At 41.8% G+C, this 20,607-nt stretch overlaps 1 protein-coding gene across 3 annotated transcripts in view; it reads right to left on the bottom strand.

Annotated features, from left to right (window-relative positions):
* tsnare1 (T-SNARE Domain Containing 1) overlaps nucleotides 1-20,607 on the bottom strand; it is an 871,135-nt gene that overhangs the window by 802,034 nt on the left and 48,494 nt on the right. The gene's annotated exons all lie outside the window — the stretch shown is intronic.

Genomic DNA, 20,607 nt, shown 5'->3' with positions numbered 1-20,607 from the left:
TTATTCAGCTAATCCTTCCTAAGAAGTGAATAATTATGAAATAATGGCCTATATTTGCTCAACTCACTGAGGACAAGTGGTCAAATGTTCTCTTAATATTTGCTTGGTCCAGAGAAATGGAAGTTACAAAATTTGGTTTGAAAATTCTCTCTGTAAATTACCACTCTCTCAGCTGTGGTTCACAGCCTCACTATAAATAACTTAGCTTAGAAAAGGTGAGCACAGAAAGCAGCTATCTTGACATTTTTCTTAAAATGTCAGTTAAATCCTTGAAGCTCCTTTGGGGCTCTGTTAGCATCTGCAAGTGATGTTGGAAGCTGTAGTCAAGCGCAACACTTGAATTTCTACTATCAATGCAATAGTGCATTCTAATATTAGTAAGCTTCCTTTCCAGTCAACAATTCACTTACATCCGTCAGGTTCTTCCTTTGTGAATAGAACCCTACAGTCTTTATACTATCCCCTCTAATTTGTTGCTAGGAATTCCTAAGAATACCAAAGTGTCTCTCTCTTCAATTTCTCTAAGAGAACTTCAGTTCCTTGTTGGATGGACAATAGAAGGTGTTTGATTTACTGTTAGGGGGAAGAAAGTAAATGAGAATTTATGGTATGGGAGAATTCATTATAAGGGAATGAATTACTTAACTTAGAATCTATAGGCAGGCCAGCACAAATCAGTAAATCAACAATTAAACAGTTAAACCAGATGAACCTTATACACTCTCAAACTTTGTACACCCTCAGGGTTTGCAATCACCAGCAAGGCCCTGGGAGTTAGACTGGAGTCAGAGGATGGCAATAACATAGATTAAGTGTGCTCTTCAACAGATAGGGGAAGGACAGATGGTCCCAGCTTAGATAGGAAGGCAGGTCTCTGCCTGGGTGAAAGTAGGGTCAGATGATGCATGTACCTTTATACCAGAGACTTGTCTGTTTAATGTAAAACTATATGTTGACAAGATCGGAATTTGGAGGATGTGAAATGTAACCAATAAATATGGTGAACACTTGTAGTTTAGCAGAGTACTGTCTCAAGCTGCATTGAGATGGTGGCCTCCTTGCAATTGCTCGAATAAACAATCGTAACCTGTACCTGAGTCTCCTGTGGTCCGTTCATCAAAGATACCACAACATTTACTATGCACACACCCTTAGTGATTGAGAAATGCTAAATAGTTGAGTCCGAGGTGCCAGATGTGAGAAATTCACCTGCTTTGCATTAAATGCTTGCAATAGCATAAGGTCTGTACATCAGCCATCAACAGGAATCAGCAGAATGTCAAAATCTTATTTATTTAGGCATAACTGTTGGAGCCTTCAAGAGGTTAAGCGGGGTAATTCCTAGACTTGTGCTTAATATTGCCCTTCAGATTACAACATTTCTAAAGATATTCTTGCACATAGTGATGAATTCCATGATAAAAACGCAATCCATCAACATGCAAATATACATACAAACATATGAATTAATAGCAGGAATAGGCCACTCAATCCCTCGTGCCTGCTCTACCATTCGATAAGATCATGGCTGATCCAACCGTCACCTCCCACAACCCGCAGTAGCCTTTCACTCCCTTGTTAATCAAGAATTGATCTACCTCTGCCTTAAAAGGCTCTGCTTCCACTGCCTCTCTAACCTGGAAAAACAAATTCTCCTCATCTTGGTCTTAAATGGATGACCCCCTTATCCTTAAACTGCAACCCCTAATTCTAGATTCTCCCACAAGGGGGAACATCCATTCCATATCCACCCTGTCAAGATCCCTCAGGATCTTATATGTTTCAATCAAGTTGACTCTTACTCTTCTGAACTCCAGTGGATACAAGGCTAGCCTGTCCAACCTTTCCTCATAAGGCAGTCCGCTGAATTGCTTCTGACGCGTTTAAATACTTCCTTAAATAAGGAGACCAATACTGTACAGAGTACTCCAGATGTGGTCTCACTAGTGTCCTGTACAACTAAAGCATAACCTCCCTACTTGTACATTCAATTCCCCTTGCAATAAACAACAACATTCTATTAGCTTTCCTAGTTATTTGCTATACCTGCATACTAGCTTTTTGTAATTTGTGCACCAGGATACCCAGATCCCTTTGCATCTCAGAGCTCTGCAATCTCTCACCATTTAGATATGTTTCTTTTTTCATTCTTCCTGCCAAAATGGACACTTCACATTTTCCCACATCATACTCCATCTGCCAGATCTTTGCCCTCTCACTTAACCAATCTATATCCCTTTGTAACCTCTTTATGTCCTCTTCACAGCTTACTTTCCTACTTATCTTTGTGTCATCAGCAAATTTAGCGACCATACCTTCAGTCCCTTCATCAAAGTCATTTAAATGACATTGCAAAAAGTTGAGGCTCCAGCACTGATCCCTGTGGCACATCACTTGTTACAATCTGCCATCCAGAAAAAGATCCATTTATGCCTGTAACTCCTGTTTCCTGTTAGTTAGCCAATCTTCTATCCATGCCAATATGCTACCCCCGACAACATGAGCTTTAATTTTCTGTAATAACCTTTGTTATGGCACCTTCTGGAAATCTAGTTGCACAACATGTTTTATTTACAGCACATGACTCCTTCAAAGAACTCCAATAATTTGGTTAAACATGGATTATTTTTCACAAAACCATGTTGACTCTGCCCGATTACCTTGAACTTTTCTAAGTGCCCTGCCATAACATCTTTAATAATAGCCTCAAGCATTTTCTCTATGACGGGTATTAAGCTAACTGGCCTGTAATTTCCTGCTTTGTCTCCCTCCCTTTTTGAATAAAGGAGTTACATTTGCTAATCTAACGGATCCTTCCCAGAATATAGCACATTTTGGAAATTCATTGACAGCACTGGTGAGGAACCTCACCATTCCCATTCCTTTGAATGTCACTCTAGGACAACCTAAGCTGAGACTCCAGTGCAGTACTGAGGAACTACCGCAAATGAGACATTAAACTGAGGCTCTGCCTGCCCTGTCAAGTGGAAATAAAAGATCCATGGCAATATTGCAGAGGAGCAGGGAAGTCCCTGGTGTCCCAGCCAACATTTATCCCTCAATCAACATCACAAAAACAGATTATCAGCACATTAACGTGAGTTTGCTCTGCACAAATGGGTTGCTGCATTACCGCCACTGTTAAAATATAGGAAAAGTGCTTTGAGAGATGCTGCGGTTATGAAATGTACCAAATAAATGCAATCCTCTATCTTTCACATGCTCCAGGAACCAGGTGGGTAAGGATGTTGGGGACAGCATAGTCGATATGAATGCAGAGGGTGCACTCCATTGCCTGTAACACAAGTTTGGTTTGGCTCATTGTCATGTCTATCCCTTTTTATGCAGGTGTAGACTGTAGAGTTTGAGAGTGGCACCATCCTCCAGAAAGGGGCTCCAGGCTGCTTGGCTATTCTAGCCAGTCAGCCTATACTGTGTGCGCTGAGCGGCATGTAACAAACTTCCCTCATCAACCTGTTGCAGAAGGAAGAGAAAACAAGTGAGTAGCAACCACTATAATACCACTCTGCACTGCAGAAGCAACGAAAGGGATAAAAATCATTCTGAATCCATGACAAAAATTTGTGGAGACAATATTATAAATGAATGTTCATTAGTGGAATAGTATTGGCTGGGCAAATCTTGGGTTACTGTCTTTAACGCATCAAGTCAGTACAGCAGGACTATTTCTGCACACATTCTGCTAAATATGACAGGCCTGGAAAATGGTGCAATCTGAATGCTGTCTCTCCATTGCAACCAGCACAGGCTTGAAAACTATTTCTGGCATCAAGGTGTGTGCAAATTAACTGAAAAGCATGGGCTGACTGCTGAGCAGCTAATGTGAAACTCAATCTCCTGCCTTCCCACCACTCCATGACATTTAGTGTTCAGTAATTAGGACAGTGCTACTTAATCCAACATGATCCCTGCTATAACTGATTTGAATAAATTTTGGCCAAGTAGTTTTGTAACAAGTACATAGTCAAAGGCTAGGAATCCTGAGACGAGTAACTCACCTCCTGACTCCCCAAAGCCTGTCCAGGCATAAGTCAGCAGTGTGATGGAATACTTCCCCCTTGCCTGGATGAGTGCAGTTCTCACAACATTCAAGAAGCTTGACACAATCCAGGACAAAACAGCCTGCTTGATTGGCACCACATCCACAAACATTCACTCCCTCCACCAATGACGCACAGTGACAGCAGTGTGTACCATCTTCAAGATGCACTGTAGGAATTCGCAAAGGGTCCTTAGACAGCACCTTCCGAACCCACGATCATTACCATCTAGAAGGACAAGAACAGCACACAGATGGGAAAACCACCACCTGAAAGTTCCCCTGCAAGTCACTTACCATCCTGACTTGGAAATATATTGCTGTTCCTTTGCTGTCACTGGGTCAGAATCCTGGAACTCCCTCCCTAACAGCACTGTGGATTGCAGCAATTCAAGAAGGCCGCTTACCACCACCTTCTCAAGGGCAACTAGGGGTGGGCAATAAATGCTGGCCCAGCCAGCAAACTCAATACCCCGTGAACGAATAAAAAAAGCTTTTATTACAACAGGATCCGTAAGGCATCATGAAGCTGAGGGAGAAGGAGAAAAGACCTCAAAATCAAAATGTTTAGACCAAAGTGCCATTAAGTAGCATTACTCTATTTTTCTTACAAATTGCATGCAGTAATAATACAGCATGGTCCATCTACTGAAATACATAACTCATTGATCCAGCTGTCAGGCTTAGACCAGTGACAATGATGGAAAATTTCCACTGTGCTTCATTCAAAACAAACGACATAAGAGAACGCCAAGCCCTATCTGTCAGCTTCAAAAATCAATGGACACCGTTCACAATGTCCTACTATTTAAAACAGACAGCTTGAATCCCTCTCCCACACTCCCCCACCCCCCAACCCCCTCACACGAGTTGCAGTATATGTCTCATGAAGTGTTACTGGTGTCACATTGTTTTTAAGGAAATGTCATGAAGCCGAGGTTATACAATGTATATATTATTGGAAAATATTTTTCTTTTAATATAGACATTTAGTCTGTGTTTGTGTCTTAATTGGATTAAAGACAGCTAGTTTGGGTGTTTTGATGTGTACTAGTTTTGAGATGTAAGAGACGTAAAAGCATTTGCAATTTTTTTTAAATAGACCATTCAAGAAATGGGGCGAAATCTGGCGCCTAGCTAGCAGAGACCAAGCAATATGTTTATATCACAAATAAAATTGGTACTATGAAAGGGGTTTTATTGTTAGAAGAGATGGAGTTCAAAGAGGCTAGTGCTACAATGAGAATTTATATTCAATGAAATGTGCTGGATATAACCAATGGCAGTTTTGTGTGTGCAGGGCATAGGCAATGTAAGATCAAAGTAGTTATAAGCCTACAACTGTCTCCAGAGGAACCATGAGGGGAACCTCATTTTGAATTCATAAGGTGAAAATGCTTTGCCTGGAGTCTGGTTAAGTCTATGGGTGCTGTTGCCTTAATGGAAAGTAGTTTAGGAATTTGTTAAAAGTTATGATAGCAGTAATTTGTAGCCATGTATATGTGTTTAATGTGCTGTAACTTAACAGAATGTTTCATTTAGTTTAATACAAAACCTCTTGAAAACTGGTGGTCTGTGTCCTGAATTTAGAGTTGCATCTCAAACATGCCACTTAAAAAAATATAGGATATGACAGTTGTTTAAAGTTTCCTCAGGGATTTTTAAAGAACTCAGCTTTACCAGGCACTGTTATGTCATAACAGGAAAAAGTAATGACAGAGACATTAGCAGATATTTTCCAGTGCCTTTTTAATTAGAACTCCGCAGCTGGGAAGATGAGATAGTGGAAGGTACAGCCCAGGAAACTCATGTAACTTTATTGTACGCTGTTCAATGCAAGACATAGGCATAAATATCAATTCAGGACTGGGGATTAGCTCTGCTGTGAAGTATTCCTTTCCTTCTCTACTAAATATCTCCATTACAGGGGAATGGTTTTCAGTAAGGTACCAATAAGCATCTAGCATTCCTGAAACAATTCTGAGTCAGCGCCTGCAGCCTAACAGGGCAAGGAGAAAGGTAGGCCCAATTCTTGGCCATGGACTTAGGCCATTCTTTGCACAAATGAAGTCACATTTCTCCAAAAAAAGCCATCACCACCTTCTCAAGGGCAATTTAGAATGGTTTTAAAAATAGTGAAACTAAGCATCTTGGAAACTAAAAACTCACTTCCCAGCAGCAGCAAAGTTGTTTTGAAGCTGAATTTTAGAATTGTTGTCAATTGATAGTTTAAAAAAAAAGAAATTCAAATCTCCAACTGATAGCTGAAAGCATAACTCTCAAGATTTCATGTTTTGAAACTTTTACTGTAATGGACTAAAGCACTATTGAAAAAACACTATTTCTGTAGGCAACTTACACTTTGAACAACAAAACAGAACTTTCCCCTTTTACTTTTAACACAACTAAAAACCCACTTCACAGCGTATATCTTACACTCGCCCCCCCAATTTTCCAGGACTCAGTCCAAAATAGCTCTTAGTTCCCAAGGGTTTACTTCTGTTCTTTTCCCAGCCAGATAACTTTCAACCCCATAGTGAGGGTTTTTCCTGGTGATTCTCCCTCTAGTAAGAGCGAGGAGAGTCTTCCAGCCATTGTTTTAACTCTTTATGAATTTGGTCCTTTCAATCCAAGTGCAAGCTCCCATCACATTTCTGCACATGACCCAAAGAGACTTTTGGCCTCTCGCTGCTCCTTCTCTCCCAGGAATGGCAAATTGTCTGAGTCTGAGAGTTTTCAGGATTTTCTTAGAAAATCCTATCTCCATGGCTATGTGGGTTACATGGGCTTTGCATCCAGGTAGAAATGCTGATCAGCTATCCTCGAGAAACCTAATTCTCTTATCTTGGAAGTAAGTGGACTGTTTAAAGCACAGCTGTTTGCAACCTAATATTCACAACATCTTCCTGGGACTTTGGAGACTAGCAGTCGAACCACTATAAACACAAATGCTGCTACCATTGGCTCCAAGTGTCACCTTACACCTTTTTCTGGCAACATAACCTGGGCTGCCTCCCTTTGATCTTTAACAGCCAGGTACCCCAGGTCGGTTATTTGGCAATCTTCAGAATAAGACATAAACCCCGACCCCTCACGACTCCCTTAATTTTACCTTAATGGCAGTCCCAAAACACGACAATCTTATAAACCTCATAATTGTAACAATAAATGTTGCAGCACTGCATTAAATACAAAAAGTAATTTTAAACAAAGCTGGTTGACAAAGGACGGATCAGGTGCAAGATCAGTTTTACATGCTGCCCGATTTTTCTCTCCATTGAAGAATATTTTAGAATTGCTTTTAGATCTTAAAAGTGAAGAGAATGCTCAATTTCTTCAGGTGTAAAATGGCAGGAAAAAAATCTAGCCTTGATGGACTGCCATCAAGCTGATTAGCACAAAACAGGATGAAGGAATTACCATAAGAAAGAGGATTTCATCTTTTAAATGATCCTACTTCCATGAATGAGTTCTTAAATGTTCATCTTCTCCAAAGCTCGTGTATAATGCGTGCAGAATCAGCTATTCTGTGAGCCTTCTCCACTTGAGGTTGCCAACCAGTACACTCTAGACTTTCCAGTCTCTGTCTATGTGGACCACATCAAATGCTCATTCCAAATCAGATACAGCCATGTGGTTGTCTCGCAATCTATTGCTCTTACTTTTGCCAGACAGTTACTAATGCAACATTCTATTTATAACCAGCTGGATACTGCCATTAAACAGAAACTTCTGCTGTCTTCCATTAAAAGGTCTTTGTTAGATCAACCATCTGCCATTAAAATTATCTAAGTGTGTAGTTTATTAAGATTCTGCTTGGTTCAAAGTGGCAGAGGATTGGGGGGCACTGGGTGATGGTTGGTGGGGGGGGGGGAGATTGTTGCTGGAGGGTAGAAGTGGGATTTCAACGATCTTTTGCATTAAAAAAAAAACACTTCTTGGTTGCACTTCTAAATGCCCAGTTCTAATTTTAAGATCATGCCTTCTTGTTCCAGATTCCCCCACTGCAGGAAATGTGTGTGTATCTACCCTTCAGAATCACTTGATCATTTTAAATACCCTCCATTGGATCAGCCTACAAGCTTCTCAACTCAAGAGAGTGCCAACCAAGTTTGTGAAATCTACCCATATAATTCCTCAAGCCAGATCATAGAATCATTCTGGCAAATCTGAAAATGTTAATAAACTTGCAGAGTGTGCATTAAAAAGGCAAATAAGTTTCACTATATACAAATGTGAGGCAATACGTTTTGTTAGTACGAATAAAGAAGACAAGATACTCCTTGGAAAATAAAAGCTTTTTTGGTGTAGAGGAGCAAAATACGGTATTAAGTTATTAATGCACTTAAATGCATTAAAGTAGGAGTACCGATTCAAAATGCATTAAAAGTTATACTTGTTAACAAGGCTAGAAAAAAAATGCAAATAAGGACCAGCGGAATACAATTGAAAAGCAGAGAAGTTATGTTTAACATATATTCGACTTTGAATAGGTTGCACTTGGAGTTCTGGTCTCCATATGACAAAGAATTTAGAGGCCCCAAGGAAAGTGCAAACAAGATTTACAAGGATGATGCCAGATCTACAAGGGGACAAAAGTCAAGAAGGGATGCTTTTGACAAGAAAAGAGAAGTATGCGGTGACCAAAGAGTGCTAGAAAATTGTAGAAGGGTTTGATAGGTAGACGTAGAGAGGTCCTGAGGTGGCTCATGGAAGTAGTAGATGAACTGATGTTAATTTTCTAAAGTTCCCAAGATTTAAAGAGCAAATATAACCCCTCTATTCAAGAAGAGAGGGAGGCTGAAAACAGGAAACTAAAGGCTAGTTAGTGTGACATCTGCCATGGAGAAGGTGTAAGAATCGATCATTAAAGAGGTTATAGCTGGATACTTAGAGGAACTCAAGGTAATCAGGAAGAGTCAGCATGGTTTTGTGAAAGGGAAATCATGTTAAACCAATTTATTGGTGTTTTTTGAAGGAGTGACATGCACTGTGGATAAAGGAGAACCTGTAGATGTACTGTACTTGGATGTCCAGAAGACATTTGAAAAGATGCCACTTCAAAAGTTACTGCGGAAAATAAAAGCTCATGGTGCAGGTGATAACATATTAACATGGATAGAAGATTGGCTGGCTGGCACCAAACAGGGCATGCATAAATGGGTCTTTGTCTGATTGGCAGGATGTGATGAGCGCAGTCCCGACGGGGCCTGTGCTGGGGCCTCAACTTTTACAATTTATATAAATTGAAGGGATTTGCCAATGACACAAAGATAGATAGGAAAGCAAGTTGTGAGGAAGACATAAGGAGTTTGCAGACGGATATAGATAAGTTGGGTGAGTGGGCAACAATCTGGCAGATGGAGTATAATGTGGGAAAATGTGAAGTTGTTCACTTTGGCAGGAAGAATAAAAAAAGCAGAGTATTACTTAAATGGAAAACAGCTGCAGAATTCCGAGGTGCAGAGGGATCTAGGTGTTCTAGTGCATGAGTCACAAAAGATTAGTATGCAGGCACAGCATGTAATCAAGAAGGCTCATGGAATTCTATCCTTAATTACAAGAGGAATTGAATACAAAAGTAAGGATAAAGTAAGGCTCTGAAGAAATCATACAGACTCAAAATGTTGTAATTCTATTTCTCTCTCCACAGATGCCGTCAAACCTGCTGAGTTTTTCCAGCATTTTCCATTTTTATCTTATATTATGAAAGGATGTTATGCTTCAGTTATACATGGCATTGGTGAGACGACATCTCAAACATTGTATGCAATTGTGGTCTCCTTATTTAAGAAAGGATGTAAATGTGTTGGAGGCAGTTCAGAGGAGGTTTACTAGATTGAACCTGGAATGAGCACGTTGTCTTATGAGGAAAGGTTGCATAGGCTGGGCTTGTTTCCACTGGAGTTTAGAAGAGTGAGTAGTGATTTGACTGAAGTATATGAGATCCTGAACAGTCTCGACAAGGTGGATGTGGAAAGGACATTTCCTCTTGTGGGCGAGTCCAGGGCTTGGGGGCACAGTTTTAAAATTAGAGGTTACCCTTAAAGGACAGAGATTAGGAAAAATTTTCTCTCTCAGATGGCTGTGCGACTTTGGAACTCTCTGCCTCAGAAGGCAGTGGAAATGTGATCATTGAATATTTTTAATACAGAGGAAGACAGATTCTTGTTAGACAAGGGAATGGAAGTTTATCAAGGGTAAATAGGAATGTGGAACTCAAAACACAAACAGATCAGCCATGATCTTACTGAATTGCAGAGCAGGCTCATGAGGCTGAATGACCTGCTTCTGCTCTTATTTCGTATATATGTTTGTATTTCTTGTGTGAAACCTTACCAAAATGGCTACTGGAAGTCCAGATGGGCAACATGTATAAGAACCCCCTCCTTAACCATAATGCTAGCAAGCTCCAGAACAAAAAATTGAACAAATTAAGCAGACATAAGCTACTTATCAAAAATTCATGCCAACTTATTTTTATTAACTGCTAACTGTAAGTGCTCAGTCACTTTGATTAGGATTTTCACCCGAGATTGGAGAGAGATTGGAAGTGGGAGAGTGGTGCAGAAATTCACAAGCAGCCGGTAGGCACTTAAGATCAGTTAAGGGTATATTGAGGCCTATTGTCAGAGACTGTTTCCATTCAGCCTGAAGCCACCAACCCCACTCCCCCACCACAATCACCCAAATTGAGGCACCAGGGACTAGGCCAACTGCCTGGAAATGACCTCCCAGCAGCAGACAGTGGGAGATAGCAAGCACTCCAGGCAGGATTCGAGGTCCCCCTCATCGCTTGGTCACAACTGTGACCCGCCTGATCCTTCTCCACAAATAGTGGTCCAGCTGCAAAGGGCCTTTTTCAAATTCAATAGTTTAGAAGTTGGAGGCCTGAACTGCAAGCTTAATCTTCCGAGCTGAAATGCCTCCTATTCACCCTCTTAGAGACACTGTTCTTAATTAGTTAGCAAGCCCACCCCCTGACCAATAATTGGCCAATTCACAGGAAACCAGTGCTGGGTGACTGTTGCCTACAGTGTGCCCATGAGCAGGGACATGTTATTAATTAAATTTCAAAATTTTTAGTTTATTTTTATTTGCTTTAGGAAACCTCATCCCACCCGTGGATGAGGTTTTCTAAAAAGTGCAAAAGCCGCTTGGCCCTTTCGCCTGCCATAAGGTTGGATGGGCAGCGAAAAATGTCAGTTAATCAAAACTTTAATGGCCTTAACAAGCCTTTGAATTGTCAGTGGGCGGGCTGCCAATTTCAGCGGGCACCTGCCGACCAAAATTCCAGGCGATGCGTTGACGTCAGGACACTCGCCTGGCATCAATGAGTGTCATTTTATGCGGAAGAGAGCACAGTTGATGTTTTGAGTCCTCATGACCCTCATGAGGACTCGAAACGTCAACTGTGCTCTCCTCTGCCGATGCCGCCAGACCTGCTGAGTTTTTCCCAGGTATTTCGGTTTCTGTTTTTGTTTTGGATTTCCAGCATCCGCAGTTTTTTGCTTTTATCCCATTTTTCGCAGGTCAGGTGCGCGCCTGCCCACCATGGTAAAAATTTTGCCCTAACTATTCTTCGAACAAGTCTGTCTTTTTCTTAGCACTCATTATGGTCTGTGCATAACAGAATCACAATCTACTTCACCACTCCTTTTTAGTTAAGAGCTTTGGCTGTTTGCTTTGATAGCCCTTGCAAATTTTTTCCCCCAAATACTCTCCATGTGCCTGTTCCTTTCTTTGTGTCCCGCTTGCCTTTGAGCTTTCCCAATGTTTTCACTTTTTGGCCAGGTTATAAGGCGGCAGAGGGGGGGAGCGGAGTGTGAAATGGCATGCACGGGGTTCCCTCTGGGTTCCCACCCACTCCAACCTAGTCGCAATTTTACAGCGGGGCAGGCAGGGTCTCGGATGGGAAGCCTGCCCATGCCTCATTTAAAGCACTCAAATGGCCACCCAGCCCCAATTTTCAGGCTGCAAGGGGGTGACAGCCATGGGGTGGGTGGGGGAGGTGGGTTGGGGAAGGCTGGAAATAAACTGAGTTCAATCTCAGGCAGGAAGGCTGGAGGTGCTCCCCTCTTAGGGCTCAGTGACCCCCAGCCCCTCTCTTTCCCCAACTAACCTGGCCTTTTGCCCTGAGACCCCAATCGCAACCCCCCCACTCCCCCCCGACTTTGTGATCCCCTACATGTTACCTACCCTCCCGGCCCAATGACTCATCACCTACCTGTCCTCCAGGTGCCAGGACTTCGGGCAGAATTTACCACTCGGCTTGCAGGCACATGCCCAACACACCTGAGGGTGAATTAGCGTGCGATATTTTAGTCAGCAGGTGCCCTTCGACAATTATGAGACATATTAAGGCCATTAATTAATTCATTAACCTGCATTTTTCACTGCCCGTCTAATGTTACGGTTGGCAGGCGGGCAAATCAGCCAGGCGGCCTTTGTATTTTTAAGGAAACCGCATCCATAGGCGGAATGAGGTTTCTGTAATTAAATAGAAAAAGCAAACATTTTTGGGCAGAATTTTTCAAATCCACATGTTAAGGTGAATTCACTCACTCTGTGGACATTTTTTTCTGGAATTTTAAAAACCTTATTCATTGTTTTGAATTACCTCAGCTCCCCCGAGGCAGCTGCCTTCAGGGAGCCTTCACCGCGCACTCACCTGTGCTTGGTTAACTGGCCAGCCAGCGTGAAACCGCGCTTGGGGACCGAGCACAGGGGGCAGGCCATTTCCCGGCTGCTCCCGCTGTACCAACCCGACGACTCGAATATCCTGCCCTTCGTTCCAGGCAGCTCCCTGCAGTGCCTCTTCCGACCACTGCAGCACTGTGCCTGGAGGGACTGGAGAGCAATGTGATTGGCCAGTAGCTCTCCAAGGTGGGGCTACCTCCCGAATGAGGAGCGGAAGTCCTGCCTTACGCCAATCAATGCTCGTTAGAGCGTAAAATGGCATCGGGGCTACCAGGGTCAGCGGGGGAAAAATCAAAATGGTAAAAGCAAAAAACTGCGGATGCTGGAAATCCAAAACAAAAACAAAAATACCTGGAAAATCTCAGCAGTTCTGGCAGCATCTGCGGCGAGGAACACAGTTAACGTTTCGAGTCCATACGACCCTTCAACAGAACTAAGTAAAAATAGAAGAGAGGTGAAATATAAGCTGGTTTAAGGGGAGGGTGGGACAAGTAGAGCTGGATAGAGGGTCAGTGATAGGCAGAGATAACCAAAAGATGTCACAGACAAAAGGACAAAGAGGTGTTGAAGGTAGTGATATTATCTAAAGAATGTGCTAACTGAGGGTAGAAAGCAGGACAAGCCAGGTACAGGTAGCCCTAGTGGGGGTGGGGTGGGATGAAGGAATTGAAAAAGGCTAAAAGGTAGAGATAAAACAATGAATGGAAATACATTTAAAAATAATGGAAATAGGTGGGAAAAGAAAAATCTATATAAATTATTGAAAAAAAGGGGGGGGATCAGAAAGGGGTGAGATGGAGGAGAGTTCATGATCTAAAATTGTTGAACTCAATATTCAGTCTGGAAGGCTGTAAAGTGCCTAGTCGGAAGACGAGGTGCTGTTCCTCCAGTTTGCATTGAGCTTCAGTGGAACAATGCAGCAGGCCAAGGACGGACATGTGGGCAAGAGAGCAGGGTGGAGTGTTGAAATGGCCAGCAACAGGGAGGTTTGGGTAATGCTTGCGGACAGATCGAAGGTGTTCCGCAAAGCGGTCACCCAGTCTGCGTTTGGTCTCTCCAATGTAGAGGAAACCGCATTGGGAGCAACGAAGGCAGTAGACTAAATTGAGGGAAGTGCAAGTGAAATGCTGCTTCACTTGAAAGGAGTGTTTGGGCCCTTGGACAGTGGGGATGTGTTCCCCACCAGCCTCTCGGATGGCGGGGGTCCGAGTTCCAGCAATCCTGAAAATTCAGGCCTTGGTTTCAGCAGTGAAGAAGCACTAACTAACTAAGAGGGTCTGTTGTGTGCTCAACAGTATGAATGAGCTTAATCAATGCATTTGCAATCCAGATGACATGATCACATGGAGACATCCAGGGTTAATGTTTGCATTCCCTCTGATGTTAGTTAGCTCCCTGGCACTGGCTTATTAATTCCTCCCCCAGCTCATTACAGTGAAGGTGCTAACACTCACTGCTGAAACAGAAACAATAGCCAGGCATGTAATTCAGCAGACAAGCAAACCCACAGTCTCACTCCCGGACCCATCCCCAGGGCTGTCACAGGCCAATTGCCAAGACTTATTTGTCATCAGACATAGATTTAAGATAATTGTTGATAATTAGCAAAAGAACCGGAGGTGACATGCTATTACATTTTTTAAAAACTGGTGGAAGCAACTTCAATAGTAATTTCCAGAAAGGAAATTGGACGAAATACTTGAAGGAAAAATTGCACGGCCATGAGGAAAGAACAGAGGAAAACAGAATTAATTGACTAGTTCTTACAAAGAGCTAGTACAGGCACAATAGGTAGAATGGCTTCCTTCTACTTGTATCATTCTATGATTCTATCACTAACACGCTTCTGGTCAACTCCAAATTATTTGATCATTTACAACTAAAAAGTGGTTTTAAAAATAATACAAATACAGAACACTGATGACCCATCACATACGTTCCAGTATATCAATAGAAATTGCTGCAAAACATCCATGTTCTCAGGTCACCCCGGAATTTTGCTCTACCTAAGTATGTACATGCCAGATCATGCTCTTGTGCTGCAAGGCTACTCTTAGAACATCACCCTAGTAATCCCAGAACAAGTGGAACTCCAGCGCTTGTGTATACCCGATTACTTTTACCCTGCCTTTAGTTTCTCACATGGGTGCCCTTTAAATACAGATATTTCAGTTCTTTTGAAATTGATCTAATGTGAAACTGCTCAGGAGTTCCTTTGTATGAAGTCAGTCAGGCAGGGAGAGAACAAAATTTGTTCTGTTTGCTATATCGACAATTACAATCTGTAAAAATAAACCGGTGGGGCATGGGAAGTGCAATTCCTGGCCACTTTTTGTGTTTCTCCTTTGGTTTGTCTTTTCTTCCACTCCTTCCCTCAGACTGTTACATCTTTCTGGTCCAAAATCTACACAGGCAAGCTTCTGACAGTGGCACTGTAATTACTACTAGGAGGTGGGCGAGAGTGAACTGAATCCATTTACCTGCCAACTTCTCCTCCCTCCAGGAAAGTACTTGTGTGCAGCACGCTGCTCAGCCACGATCAGCGAGATCATGCACTGTGCCCACCCACATCAGCATTAGTGGAGAGCCTGAAGGATTCATAAAAGCCACACACTCCCAACACTAGCTCTTTTAGCAACAGGCAGGAGACAAAGGAAACCTACAACTAAATTCTGCTGGGGAAGGAAGGAAGAGGGAGAATCGCAAGGCTGTTTCAATTAAGGTAAACTTTTATCTTATCATTGGAAAAAAAGTAAAGTGCATTGAAAGCTGACATTATTTTCCTCTTTAATTTACCCATATGTCCGAGAAATGCTTTAGAAGTACAAGTCATGGTCTTTATATCAGTCTGGAATTTATAGGGTTTTGACATTGAACCGTCAGTCATTGCCCCTCTGAATCGGACCAAAACTTCAGGATTTAGTGCAAATGCAGATTAACGTGCAAGCTGCAGTCCGTCATTCACTGCTCTGGCACAAGCTAACTTGTGGACCATTCTCCCCAACACCACAGCCGGCAACCTGCAAAATCAATTGTCTTGGCGAGAACTTAGCCCGTTCCATTCTCATATCGTTGTTAGAAGCCCCATTAAGCCTGTTCAAGGTGGTATAACTGGGTTTTTAAAACAGTGCTCTCAGTAATAACTACTACTAAAGAGTTCTGCCCCTGATAGAAATTATTTTCTTCATTGAATGTTCAAATATCTCCATTACGATTAATTACAATTGTTTTAAAAGCTAGGTTTTAATAAATTTTGTAGTAAAGTTTCTTCATGATTTGTCAGCTTCTACGTTAACCTCATATCTTTGAATAGTTACTTCACTCCTTAAAATGTTGAAATGATTTGATTCTTCGTGCTTTTCATTTACTAGTTGACTGTGCAAATTCTTTAACATGATTGGCTGCTTGAACAGCTTAATGACATTACTGCAGCTCCACATTAGAAATCCACATTAAAAAAATACTACCATCCACTGCATGACGAGAGTTGAAGTTTGCACCTGGGAGAACAATAATCTCTCAGAATGTTTCATCCAAGTCACCACCAGAGCACCAAAATTGAAACATATTACTTGCATGTCTTTCTCAATCATTTAAATGTTACAAGCATAAATGTAACCTAAGTACGAAGGACTGCATAAAGGTGAAAAAAACAGATTCATTTATTCTATCGGCATCAAAACTGTACAAACTTTCAAGGGAAACAAGAAACAAATATTTATGGAGGATATTCACTGCTGATCCTCAGACCTCTGTCCTATTCAGGGCCTCAGCTCAGTGACTCACCAGGCTTGTTCTGCTGCCCAGCTCCTGGCTACAGTTTTGCTCTGTCTCTCTCTTCACGAGACTTCTAGTGCCTCATTCTCCTCCAGCCCATGCTCCCGGCTTAGGAACTGCCTCCAGCTGCCTTCAGCCTGCACTCCGGGCTTAGGCTTTCGCCCAGCTTCTTCAGGATATTACAACTGGGATGGGAGGAGTGTGCAGTTTATCTAGCCCCACTACTCCCACAGGCTGCATCATTAATTTAAATGTTTAATTCATTCACTAAAATGGCCAATTATTTATGTTCGCCACTGTTAGACCCAGAATAAGAGAGAATTTAAACAGGCTTCTTTTAATAAACCCAGAATGATTAATTCATCATAAAATGAAACTTCCTTTTTAAAACAAGTTGCTGGTTAATGCAATTTTTAATCTGGAAGTGTAACTATCTGTCCCTTTTAAAATTCCCTAGAGCACACATGCACACAAATATGGTCCCTGCAGAGGTGGGCGGTTGAAGAAGAAAACATTATAAAAAGGATAAAATGTGAAGAGTTTTGACATTGTCAATCTGGTGCTCCCTCGTGCAAGGATGGGTTTCTAGTCCCAGTAATTATATGGAAGTTCTCACCAGCGGAGCTTTAGCATGGGAGATAAGAGAGCTGAATCAATTGTTCTTGCCTCAGCCTCTCGGGTTTCCAAATACAGACAAATTTCCCCTAAGATAAGGATTCCTAGATGGATATACTGATAACTACACTATTTCAAGCAAGGCAAGGAGAGCATGAGCTGGGCAGCTTTTCCCCTTCTCAGTTCATTCTCAACTGAGTTCAAAACAGCAAGTTCAAAGCATAAAGCTCCTCCATCAGGTGACTTCCAGTAAATTACCAGGCCTTTGCCTTTTAAACAGTATTTTTTTTCCATCAATTAAAGTGACTGCACCTCAAATAGACAAATAGCTTTCCTCCACAAATGTCATGCCAGTCACTTATCTGACATCATGAGATTTCTTGGAAAAAACATGCTTGCTCCAGTCCAAGATGAACTTATTATCTTTTTTAAAAAAAAATCCAGGTCAGCTCCCAAATGTCCAAATAATGCTATGTCCTTTAAAGTTTTAAAATAAAATGTAGTTCTTGTACATATGGTTCTAACAAGGACTTTGGCTCCTATTCCAAGGAGTACAACCAGGCTGAGTGGATCCCCCTGCCTGGCATCCTCCCGGGCAGAAGACCTCTGCTGGTGTGGACCTAATGCTGGAAGTCAGATGAAACCGGAAGTCAGGAACCAAGGGCTCACTCACCTCTCCCTGTACACAATCTAGCCTACAGTCATTATTATTTATATATTATTCAGCTACATTTTTGTAGGCTCCTATGTTACACTTGCTACGTTTTACTTCCGACGTCAATTAGCCAGTAGTAATACTTCCTTTTATTATTTTAGCAGAAACCATTTTTGACTTGGAATGTAGAATTTGAGTAAATTCTAAAGTGCTGGAAGCATTAAAAGAAAGTACTCAAGAATGCTCTAAATTTGGAGTGACATGAATTTCTGATTGCAAACCTCCACATGCAAGCTTTTGATTTCAGCCAGAGGTGATCATTTCATTAAAGCAACTACAACCCCAGGAAGGGACTCTGGGGAAATGAGGGTAAACAATACAAAATCTGCGACACATCATCCAAATGCCCCAGCATTTATAGGTTATAAAACAGCAACCAAATGAGTTTGGACAAGGGACTGTACCCAGCATCTTGGATGAGTATATGCAATACAAAAGGCCGAGGAAACTTGTCCCTATTTAAAAGTGTTCCTCACTCTTATTAGCCTAGAGTACAGTAGTCTAAGGGGTTCTAAGGACTAACCCAAAAACCACGGTGGCATGTGAACTCATGATAAGGTCTGAAATTTACTAAGTCTCGTAATTTCTGACTCATTCCAAAAGTAGCATAAAACCAGAGGATTGGAAAACTGCCAATGTAACACCCTTATTCAAAAAGAGAGGGAGACAAAAAATCAGGTAATATAGGCCAGGTACCTTAACATGTCATTGGGAAAATGTTAGAACCTATTATAAAGGATGTAATATCAGAGCATTTAAAAATATATAATATAATCAAGCAGAGTCAGCATGGCTTCATAAAGGGGAAATCATGCCTGTCAAATTTATTAGAATTCTTTGAGGAGGTAACAAAGCAGAATAGATAAAGTGGAACCAGTAAATTTTTGGATTTCTAAAAGGCGTTAGATAAGGTACTACACTTAAGGCTACATAATGAGATAAGAGCCAATGGTGTTGGGGGTAGTATATTCGCATGAATTGGCTAAATATTAGAAGACAGAGAGTTGGGAAAAGGGTGGGGGGGGCGCATTTTCAGGACGGCAACCTGTAACTAGTGGAGTGCCACAGGGATCAGTACTGGGACCTCAATTATTGACAATTTATATGAATAACTTAGATGAGGGAAGTGAATGTACTTTCACCAAATTTGCGGATGATACAAAAATAGGTGGGAAGGCAAGTGGTGAGGATGACACAAGGAGTCTGCAGAGGGCTATAGACAGGTTAAGTGAGTGGGCAAAAACTTGGCAGATGGAATATAATGTGGGAAAATGTGAGGTTATGCACTTTGGCAGGAAGAATAGAGGAACTGAATATTATTTAAATGGAGAAAGACTGCAGAAGGCTGCAGCACAGAGTGCTTTGGAGTCCTTGTGCATGAATCCCAAAAAGCTAACATACAGGTAATAGGGAAGGCAAATGAAATGCTGGCCTTTATTTCAAAGGGAATGGAGTATAAAAATAGGGAAGTCTTAGAAAATAGGGAAGATTCTTAGGGGGCTTAACAGGGTAGATGCTGTGAGGTTGTTTCCCCTTGTGGGAGAGTCTAGGACCAGAGGGCATAATCTCAGGATAAGGGGTCGCCCATTTAAAACAGAGATGAGGAGGAATTTCTCCTCTCAGAAGGTAGTTAATCTGTGGAATCTTCACCACAGAGGGCTGTAGAGGCTGGGTCATTAAATATATTCAAAGCTGAGATAGACAGATGGGTTTTGGGGAAAAGGCAAGAAAATGGAGTTGAGGATTATCAGATCAGCCATGATCTCATTGAATAGCAAAGCAGACTCAAATGGCCTACTTCTGCTCCTACGTCTTATGGTCTTAAACCAAAATGTAACCAGGGGACACAGTCTCAGAATAAGGGGCGGCCATTTAGGATGGAGCTAAGGAGGAATTTCTTCACTCAAAGGATGGCGAATCTTTGGTATTTTCTACCAAAGAGGGCTGTGGAGACTCAGAGTATATTCAAGGTCAAGATCGATAGATTTCTAGATATTAAGGACATCAAGGGATAGTGTTGGAAAATGATACTGATTTAGAAGATCAGCCATGACCTTGTCAAATGGCAGAGCAGACTTAAGAGGCCAAACAGCCTAATCCTGCCCCCATTTCCTCTGTTCCTACGTTCAAAATGGTTCACTCAAACTTCTGGGAAAACATGCCACCCAGTCTTGCCTAGATGTGACTCCAATCTCCCAGTACATGTTTTAGTCTGAAGAATGAATGAACAAGTGTATTTATTTAATACCATTCATGACTGCAGAACATACCCAATGCTTCACAGCCAATGGAGTATTTCTGAAGTGTAGGTGAAGTTATATAGGCAAATCCAGCAGCAATTTGCATACTGCATGGTCCCATATACAGCCAATGTCATAAACGACGAGATAATCTGTCACTTAAAATGTTTGCGAGGAGTGCTGTATTGTCAGACATACTGTCAAAAGGAGGCGACAGAATCATTTGCATCCAGCCACAGAATCGGTTGCATCCAACTGAGCAGTCAAACATGGTCTCAATTTAACAAACAAAAGACAGCTCTTCTGACTAAACAGCTCTCCCTCAGTATTACATTGAAATGTCAGCCGAGGTTATGTGCTCAAGCCCCCAAGGTTGGAGTTGATATTACAACTCTTTGATTTATGTGGCTTAGCTAAATAAAATCATTAAACTCAGTATTTTCTGCTCATTCTCCACTTGGATCTCTGGATGCCAAAAACACAAACAGCCATTTCCACCG

Source organism: Carcharodon carcharias, chromosome 6 (genome assembly GCF_017639515.1).
Source record: "Carcharodon carcharias isolate sCarCar2 chromosome 6, sCarCar2.pri, whole genome shotgun sequence".
Taxonomy (NCBI): domain Eukaryota; kingdom Metazoa; phylum Chordata; class Chondrichthyes; order Lamniformes; family Lamnidae; genus Carcharodon; species Carcharodon carcharias.
This window is presented reverse-complemented; position numbering and strand designations above follow the sequence as displayed.